We start from the raw sequence: 10,261 nt of genomic DNA, 5'->3' as shown, positions 1-10,261 counted from the left end.
CTATGAGCCACCAGGTTCTGAGTTAGGTCTACTAGCCTCCATTTTATGCTTTGAGGTTTCTTCCTGGGACGGGGACATATTTTTGAAATACTCCAGTCCAGGCTGGGGGCAATATGAAGCAAAGCTGGGTGGGAACAGGACAGATATGTTGGGCCAACCACAGGCATGGGGAACCTGTGGCCCACAAGCTCACCAGGGGATCAAATTTAGCCCATGATGCCAATCAGTCAGCTGGCATCAGTGGGTTTGGCTGCACTTGCGTGTAACCAAAGCAGCAAGATTTAATCCCCCATCCGCCATTGATGAGGAAGCAGTTGAATCCTGCTCGCATCCTCCAGAGAGCAAGACTTAAGTCTCTGCTCACCAGAGTTTCATTTTGCTGAGTGCTGCTTTGGCATTGCATTCCCTGTGGGGAACTTACTGGCAAAATAGTACCCCTACAGAGAGTAGGAGGGAACCCTCCACTCACATGATGAACAGAGAGTTTAGGGCTGCTGGGTGCTGCTTCAGCAATGCATTTCCTGCAGGGAATGTGTCGAGGAAGCAGACTTCCACCCATCCATATGGGTCAACTTTGAGACTACCCATCATATGAGAGACAGGTGGTTGGACCCAGCCACCTGTCAAAATTGGCTCACATGGTGCAGAGAGAAGGTTCCCCACACCTGTCCTAGCACTACCACATCTCTTCAGCCCTTGCCTCACTTTATGGCCACATTTCCAAGTACATTCTCATAATTTTTCAGGACACCTCAGTAGCAATAAGAAGAAAAAATCTCTGTCTGCTGCAGCAAGAGATAGCAGTATCTCAGGAAATAAGACCTTACACAGATTTATTGGAACCAATAAGCTAAAATATACCTTAAATAAGCAGATAATATCAGTTTCATTGACCATGGTAGGTGATTTGTTTCTTTACTTTTATTACTAAGCACAGCCTCTGTCTCAGCAGTAATTTAGTTTCTACAATTAATACTGTCCTTATAGTTAAAGCATTTTATTTCTTTTTTCTAGATTCTAAACACTTTATAAATAAAAGTGTGCAGGAGGGGGAGACACCACTGTTTTATGTCCATCTCTGTGGAAACAAAGAGTGCAAGTCAGATGTTGTGAGAAATAAACCACCCCATTTCCTACCAGTGGGTAAGGAACAAAACCAGGGCAAATGTGTGGTGAGAGTAAATCTTAAGATAGCTTCATTAATTTTATTATTTATCCATGGCATTTCTATGCCACTGGTTAGGCAGACCTTACAAAGTAGTTTACATGATACGATCGGAACAGTATGCACCAGTAACAATAAAACAAAACAAGATAAAACAGGGGAAATAAAACTTTTTTGAAAGACTGGTTTTGCTTCTCCCTCCCTTCAGAGCATGATGCTTGCTCAGGATCTCCTGTGGGTGACGGTTAGAAAACGGAGGAGCCACTACTGAGAGCTAGATAGCGATAGCACAACAAGATGCTTCTCTTTCTTCTCTCCTTGTCTCCAGGCAGGGTGGTTTTTCAGAAGACCCTGTGGTGGCAGTTAGTGAACGGTTTCTTAAGATTACTACCCTTTGAAAAATGCAGACAGGATGTTGTGACCACTGTGGTCACACAAACCCCTGACCCCTGCTCTGTTTTTGTCCCTGCAGTGTTGTTAAAACACCCAGACCAGGCTCAGAGACTCTGGCAGGAAATTTCTGAGGCTGGGCTGAGTTAGCTGCTTTAGCAGTCAGAGATTACAGTACATGCTCTGGCAGAGTTGTCAGTGCACTAGATTTTTGGGCTGCCCAAGCCCCTGTGATCCTTGGCTGACGATGACTTCGCTCTGCTAGAAGACAGATATTTCTTTGCAGGGCAAAGTATTTATCAGCTGGCAATTGTTCCTCAGTTCAGATTGCCATTTGAGCCAGAGAAGAAGTCAAGAGCTTTTCAATCTCCCATCTGCTTTGAATCGGGCTTTTGTGAGTCTCAGATGTTCTCCTCAGAACCATCCTGAGAGGTCTCTAATGACAGGGACTAGGTGAGAAAGCACTGGATTGGAGTGGATAGGGTTCAAGGTTTGAATCTCCTATGCAGGGAACTCAAAATGCAGAGTTATCTTCAAGATTTTGGAACCCCTTAGGCAAGAGACCACATGTGTCCCCCTGTTGAAGGGTGAGATTCCACAAACTCTGAGATTGTCTCAGTAATCACTTTACACCAGACAGATGCTTTCCTCCAGAATTCACCTGGTCATCTGTCTTCATTCCCCTACAGTGCTTTGCATGCCCTTTATTGACTTCTGGCCCTTGGTCTCACCTTGAATATTTTTTTCAAAAAATCTTCAGGTACATAAGATGTAGACTTGTCTCTGTTTCTTACCATTGGTATTATTATCATGTCAGCATTCTTATGTCCATTTTTCATAGCTTTTCTACAAAAATGGTTTCACACTAGAAATAACTGCTCATCTTCTCTCCAAGTTAACTACCAAAATAGAAACTGCATGCTACTTCTTATCAGTGTGGTATATATAGTAATATCCCCCTTAAGTGCTCAGCCCCATCTGTTTCCTTTTTAGCTGCCTGGTTAGAGGGAAAGGTATGAGAGTTAAATACGTTTACATTTTATTTTCTAGCATAGCTCTCACAATGGCAACAGTTCATCTCCTAATCCAGATGGTAGATAGGTTCAGATGGTGATAGCAGAACAACTTGGTTTTCTTTTGATTATTGGACTGCAGGGTGTTTGTCCAAACTCCAGAGGCCTGACCCTGAAAGTCAGGACTTCCATTGACTTTGACAGGATTTGACTCAACAAGGTCTAATATTTCTGCCAGGGAATATGCTGTGCAAGCAATCAGGTAGGCATAAAACTATGGGTTTATACTTATTGATCTTGAGTCCTGAGATACTGGAAGGCCGGTAATCAATACAAGGCTATGCGCCGGTCACATAATATTTTTCCAATATCTTCCAACATTCATCTGATTAATTTTGTCACAGGTGTAGCCTTGGCTCATTTATTAAAAGTGTTCTCAAAGCTGATGTAAATTAGCATGATAACAAAGAGAGTGGCTGCCTGAGCGAAGGCAAAATTGTACAACAAAGGCAGGCAGTTTATAGATGTCTGAAAAAATGTACATGGCTAATGTATACAGCAGCCCCTAAACTACAAGGGACAAACCAATCTGATAAGTAGTTCCACTAAAACCAATAGGACTTATCTATGCATTCTAGGTTGTCCCTTTGCAAGTTTGCCAGAAATGATTTCTACTGTATCCAGTGGGAATTAAGTACCATGCAGACTTAGATGTGTCTAAGCAGTGCTCAAAGTATAGGGGGCCAAGGGGGGCATATTATTTTATTCATTTTTATATTGCCATTTATCACAATATCTCAGGGCGGTTCGTAGGATAAAATACAAGGTAAAAAGACAAGTAAATAGTTGAAACGAAAACAACAATACAATAGATAGTTAGCTAGTTTTTTTTTAAGAAAGTTAGAGACCATGATTTGGCTAAAACTAGAGGGAGCCACAAATTGGAATTTATGGATTGCATAAAGGATCACCCTATTTCCACTATCCACAAATACTTCTCTCTCTCTCTCTCTCTCTCTCTCTCTCTCTCTCTCTCTCTCACACACACACACACACACACACACACACACATATATAATTGAAAAATGGTTGGGGAAATATCACAGTGGATACCATGAAAGCACCTCTCAGCAAATGAAACTGATCTGTAGAAAATGTAACTTGAAAAAAGAGACATTGCACATACCTTTGTAAACCAAGAAATTTTAATTAAAAAATACATTTAAAAAGGTGTCCTAGGCTTGATGCAGACATTGGATTTTGCAGCATTAAAACATATCCCTTAAAAAAAAAGAAAGAAACTATCCCTAACTTTAATTAGGAATGACATACTAGCTGAACCTTAGCTTGCTAAGCAAAGTCAAACAGCCGCCACTGCATTTTTGGCCAGGAATCAGGTGCTCATTGCCTGCGCCTGATGCCCAGACATAGTTCCTTGGCTACTTACCCTCATGTCCATCTGTTGAAATGGCAAGGCGCCTTCACAGAAGTCACTTGGACTCATGCCTTCAGGGCAGAGAAACCAGTCATTGACAGACAGCCTGTGTTTCAATGCCTACATCATATCTTCTGGAGGTGCATCTCCTTTGAGCCTTTCCTGTAGATCTGTTAATTGCAGACATCCTAAGGCCTTGTTACAGCTGATGGGAATGGCAAGCCAAGGGAGGAAAATACGTGAACTGTGCAGGAGGGTATTTCTGAGTTGCCAGCGAGACAGGTTGCGTTTGCAATAGGTGCAGAAAAACTCAGCTGTACTACCTGGAGTGGCAAAATAAAAAATATGCAATGTACAACCATGGCCTTTTGGTTTGTCAGGAAGAAAATGAGACAGAAAGAGCACATTTCCAAAGCGGGTAGAATAATAGACCAACACTGTGTACTACATTTCCTTGCCCCTTGATGCATGAAATTTACATGAAAATAGTGAATCTGTGTAGAACAACTAAATGACTCAGGTCTCCAATACCTGAATGACTGCCTTGTTACCTACAGGTACCGTCTCAGGTGCCGTCTCAATCCGCAGAGGGTGCCCTCTTAGTTTTTCCTTTTCCCTCAGAGGCTTAGGGTGATGGCAGCCCAGGAAAGGGCATTCTGTGCAACAACCAGCATTCTTGACCTTGTCTTGTCTGCAGACCCTAGAAGAGGGTGTTAAAGCAATGGGTAATGGGATACAGAATGGCAAAGCGTGTTCTCCTTCATGGAAAGCACGTGTTGCAGTGGGGGCCGACAGGACACTCCAAAGTTGTGGGGTGGGCTAATGGATCATTGGCCACTGATGTGACTGGGCTTCCCTTGTTGTTGGGAAGAAGTTAATGTTGCCATTTGTTGATTGACAGCCAGAAATGCTAAAACTCCCTGTACGAGGCATAGAGCTTCCTTTTTTCACCCCGTGGATCAGATTGCCCGTCCCCCTCTATATTTAGGGTTGTTCGCTTTGACCTTGCAATGCCTGTCATGGGGTCATTTGCTTTTGGGGCAGGGGCCCAGTAGGAATTTTGTCAACCTGGCTGATTGGCTGGGGCCATTTGGTTTTTGCCTACTGCATAGCAAATCATCACAACTTGTAAGGTTGTGGTTAGGCATTGGTTTATGGTTTGGTTGGTTGAGGGGCATGGATTGGCTGGACCTGCCCCTCTAATGCTGCTGCTGCAAGGGATTCTGTTAAAGGAATACAGGGGCTCACTATTTCTTTTGTCCACCCTGTCAAGGGGCTCGGGCCATGCAAGAGTCCCTGGTTGCATTTGGGGAGGGCTGAGGGCAGGTTCCCTGCTCTGTCGCTACCCCCAAGTGTATTCCCATTTCTGACTTTCGCAGGTGTGTGGAATGTCAGTCTGTCCCCCATGGGGCGGCAGATATTTGCAACCAATGCCTAAGCAACCAGTCACATTTTTGTATTTTAATAAAGTTGTGGCCAAAATTATGCCAAAAACCTTAAACAAAACTTCTGTGTAATGTGTGAGTTATTGGGGTGGCCCTGGGGACGTCGACACACAAAGGGTGTTTTGTTTTTCATTTTTTGATCTATGCCAGGGCATTGGAGCACATTTGGTAAATGGGCTATCTACCTTGCACTGTGTCTTCACAAGGAAGAGGGATGAAGAGAAAAGTAGTGAAGCTCCCAAGGAATACCAGAAATCCCACATGTCTCCAATTTCTTTCTCCTTTTTTATTACAGTAAGAAGTGGCTTGCCTTGATTCAGATCACCACGGGAGCACTGGCAGGCCACGTGCATGTTTGCAGAGAAACAGTGCTTAAGGATCTACAATTAGGGCAATTGCATAGTGGTTCCCCAGGGAAGTTCGCCTGGTGCCTTCATTATACACCTTTAGGCGCCAGACAAAACCGTTCCTTTTTAACCAGGCCTTTGGTTGACCAAATCAACATCCTATACCATTTCAAAATGCAGCTTTTTTTAGGGGGGGGGTGTTATTGGGTTATTGTTTTTATTTTGATTTTATATATTGTGATGTTTTCTGTGAACCGCCCTGAGACCTCTGGGTATAGGGCGGTATATAAAATAAATAAAATAAAATAAAATAATCTGCGTGCAGCAATGGATGAGCTGCTGGGTATATTCTGTGTCTCTTCTTCAGCATTTACCGCACTTGGCTGCATATGCTTTGGAGCACATATAGATTGCATTTGCTGACTCCGGTCAGCTAAGTTATTGGATCAGAGTATGAGCTCAGTTTGTTTTAGATTTTTGAGATGTAAACATTTGCATGACAGCTATTCATTATGGTCAGGGTTTTCTTTTTTGCCTAGGATCAATAGAATGTGCTGGGTTTTTTTAATTACCTCCTTGTACTTACTTACTTTACTTTATCAAACCTTTATTAGGCATTATGGAAATAAAACCTTAAAAGAGAAAATAACATATAAAAGCCTTGAAATATATATTAAAAAGGCAGCAGTTTGCTAAGTACATATATATATATACATATAGAGTCAGTGGTATTCCTTGTTAACCTGCTCCTTGGAGGACTGCTGCCAAAAACTCGGCTACCCCCGCCGTTACCCTTTGGTCAACGTCGGATAGGTAGAATCCCACACATTCACCTTGCTGCGGTTTCAGACCACCCAAAAGAGGGGACAGCACGCGTTGACGGAGCGTACCGTACAGTGGGCAATGAAGGAGAATATGCTCTACAGTGTCCGGGACATTCATAGAGCATCTGCAGAGTCTCTTGTTTCTAGGAATGTTTTGATATCTTCCCCTGACAAATGCTGAGGGAAAAACATTCAAGCGGGCCAGCATAAAAGCCCTACGTTGGGCTGGGATTATTAGTTTAGTGACGTAATTGGCTCTGCTATCTAAGATATTTAATTCATAGAATATGGGGGAGCAAATTTTGTTTACAGCTGCCGTAATATTTTGTCTCTCGACATCCTTTAGTCTAGTTAGGATATTATGGGAAATATATTGCTCATTAGAATTGTACAGGGACTCCAGCTCGACGCCTAAAGATTCAATCTTTTTTTCGAGGTGCTGATACCATCTTGATTTATAGGAGTCTTTGAGCAAATCAGCGAGCAGACTTGATGGAGGGCAGCGGAAGTGGCAGCGTAACCAGTACTTTATTGAGGTGGACCATGCCCAATATTCCATTGTGTGTATGCCTATTTCTGCACACATTGTTTCATATTTGATCATAGCTGGGAGTCCAAGAATACGTCTCAGAAAGCTAGAGTGAATCTTTTTTAAATCATTGTTATATGCTTGGACCCATAGCGGGATTCCATAGAATATCTGGGATTGCACTTTTGTTTGAAATATCTGGTTTGCCGCAGGAATAAATTGATTACCTTTCTGATAATGAAAACGGGCAACTGCTGATGAGATGCACTTTGCCTGTTTTATGGCATTTGTGCGATGGGTTGCCCACCCTAAATTGCTCTGGAATAAGATTCCCAGATACCTATAGATTTTCACTTGTTGGATTTCTTGCCCTCTTATTTTCCATTTCTCTAATTTCCAACCATTCGAGAAGACCAAAATTTTTGTCTTCTCATAGTTTATAGAGAGTTTGTTACATTCGCAATAGAGGATCAGTGAAGATATAAGACGTTTTAGACCCAAGCTCGTTAAGGATAGTAGGACAGCATCGTCTGCGTATAGTAAGAGAGGAACTGGTTTCTGATTAAGTTTAGGGGCATGTGATTCTATTTTTTGAAGGTAATCTGGCAAGTCTGATAAAAATAAATTAAATAGAAAGGGGGCAAGAATGCACCCTTGTTTTACCCCTTTCGAGATTGGGATGTCTGATGAAAGGTGACCTTTGATGTTAAGTTTGACTTGACAGGTATTGGAAGAGTGTAGATTTTGGATTAGGATCAATAGGCGCTGATCAATTTTTAATTCTGCGAGTTTCCTCCACAACTTTGGGCGGTCAATTGAGTCGAATGCACCACGAAAATCTACAAAAGCAGCGTATATCTTAGATTGCCTTTGGGATCTGTATTTTTCAACCAGATGCATAAGAATAAGACAGTGGTCTAGTGTAGAGCAACCTTTGGAGAAACCTATTTGTTCTTTCCCTGGTAAATTTAGATTTTTCATCCAGGTAAGGAGTTTAGATAAGAGGTGCTTAGCGTAGATTTTCCCTATCACTGATAGAAGGCTTATCGGTCTATAATTCCTTGGTTCTTTTGGGTCGCCATTTTTAAAGATTGGATAATTATTGATCTTAGCCATATCTCAGGTATGATCCCATATTTATCTATAAGCGTAAACAGTTGGGCTAAGGGTTCTGCCCACCAATCTATATAGGTCTTAAATAATTCTATTGGTAGACCGTCTGGCCCAGGAGATTTCCCCGATTTGAAATTTTTAACTATCTCTCTAATTTCCTCTTCCTCTACCCTTGGCCACTCCTGGAGTTTAATAATTTTATTTTTAGTGGTTTCATTTCCTTTAAGTTCACTATGTAGATTGTTAAATACAGATGTAAAGTATTGGGACCATTTGGATTCTGCAATTGGTGGTAGAGTTAGTTGATTTTCGGCTTTCAATCCTCCATACACTAAGTTCCAGAACGCTTTGTTGTTTTTACTCTGAATTGAGTCAAATAATTGTAGCCATTTTTGGGTTGCGTATTTCTGTTTCTTTTCGGCCAGAATGTAATGATATTTTCTTTTTTCATCAAGATAAGAGGGCTCTAGTTTAGTGCGATTATTTTTAAATGTTTGGCGCAGTTTTCTTTTTAGCTGGAAACATTCATCATCAAACCAAGGGCTAGCGGTATGTTTAAGTACCCAAACTTTAGGTGGAGTACTAAGCTCTACAAACATTTGGAAGATTTCATTATAAATTTTCGGAATATCACTGTAGAAATTAGTGATCTTTAAGTTGGATGATACTTGTTTTCTCAAGTTGGCTGTAAGTTTTTGCCCCACTGCTACACTCATTTCCTGGGACCATTTTAATTGGGTCATTTGCTTGTATTGAGAAGGTTCTATGGTATTGTACTTAATGATTTTGGTTTCGTCCTTTAAGTTAATAGACAACGATAATGGCTGATGGTCGCTTTCAGTGCGCGTTCCAATTTTGAAGTCCATGATCAAATTTATAATATTATAAGGGACAAGAATATAGTCGATGACGCTGCATCCTCGGGGGGAGAAGTATGTAAACTCCCCGCTACTATCGCCTTTTGTTGAACCATTTACAATCTGCAAATTAAAGTTGTTACATAATTCAAGTAGGCGTAAGCCTTCGTTGTTAACAACCCTGTCTCTGGAGAATCGTCCTATTTTCAGGGCATGTGCGATATCATTTTCAGTATTCCAATTTAGTTTGCTACATAGTTGTTCATTGTTGGTTCCTACTCTGGCATTAAAATCACCTGCTATTATCAGTGAGGCATTTGGGTATTTATCGGTCAAGTTTTCTATATAAGAGGTTAGTTGTGACCAGTTTTCACTGCTGCTGTTATTTTTGGTTGGGGGGATATAGACATTTACAAGTAGCAAAGAATCTTTGTTTTGGGTTAAAAGTAGAGCTTGTGCAAGTGGTAAGCATTCTTCTAGTTGCTTGATTTCAAACCCTAAGTTGTCTTTGATCATACAACAGAACCCTGCTTTCGGCCGGCCCTTCGTGTTTGTTTTCGATGCGGGTTTCGTATAGGAGGTGAATCCGTTGATTTTGATATCTCTAGTTGACCATGTTTCTTGTAGAAGTATTAATTCAGAATCTTTAAAGAAGTTCATTAGGTCTGGGTCTCCGCCTTTGTTTCCCCACCCTGCGATATTCCAGGACAGCAAGCGTAGGGTCCGTTTTTGAGTTGGTGGCTGGTTGACAGCATTTAGTCATTCTAGTTCTGTTATTAAGTCTAGCGAGGGATTTTGTCTTGTGCAGATACAGCCATTTGTCGCTGCTTTCGGTGGGGAACATGGTGGTGGATCTCTTAGATTTTTTTTTAAAGTGCGGGAAATTAAAATTTCCTCCCTTTCTTGATTTTCTTCCTTAACTGTTCCTTGTTCCTGAGAAATTTCTGTGGCTGGTGGGCTGTTATAGACAGTTGGACTGTTTTCAGTCTCTACTTCCATTTCTTTGGCCTCATTTGATGTTGAGCTCAGTGTGTCAGGTCTGTTGGAGGTCATCTTTTGTTCGGCAATGTTAAGGTCCTTTGTAGTACTTAAGGTAGGGGTACCTATTTCGTTTGGAGCTAATATTTGATATCTCAGCCAGGA

General features: G+C 41.6%; 1 long non-coding RNA gene across 1 annotated transcript in view; it reads left to right on the top strand.

Moving 5' to 3' along the window:
- The first annotated feature begins 2,567 nt into the window (after positions 1-2,567).
- The window catches only part of LOC309353808, a 41,780-nt gene continuing 34,086 nt past the window's right edge, over positions 2,568-10,261 (top strand). Inside the window, exon 1 of the long non-coding RNA XR_014162015.1 lies at positions 2,568-2,830. This is a non-coding gene — a long non-coding RNA (uncharacterized lncRNA). The remainder of the gene's footprint in view (positions 2,831-10,261) is intronic.

Source organism: Podarcis melisellensis (assembly GCF_964234715.1).
Source record: "Podarcis melisellensis genome assembly, chromosome: 1".
Taxonomy (NCBI): Eukaryota; Metazoa; Chordata; class Lepidosauria; order Squamata; family Lacertidae; genus Podarcis; species Podarcis melisellensis.
This window is presented reverse-complemented; position numbering and strand designations above follow the sequence as displayed.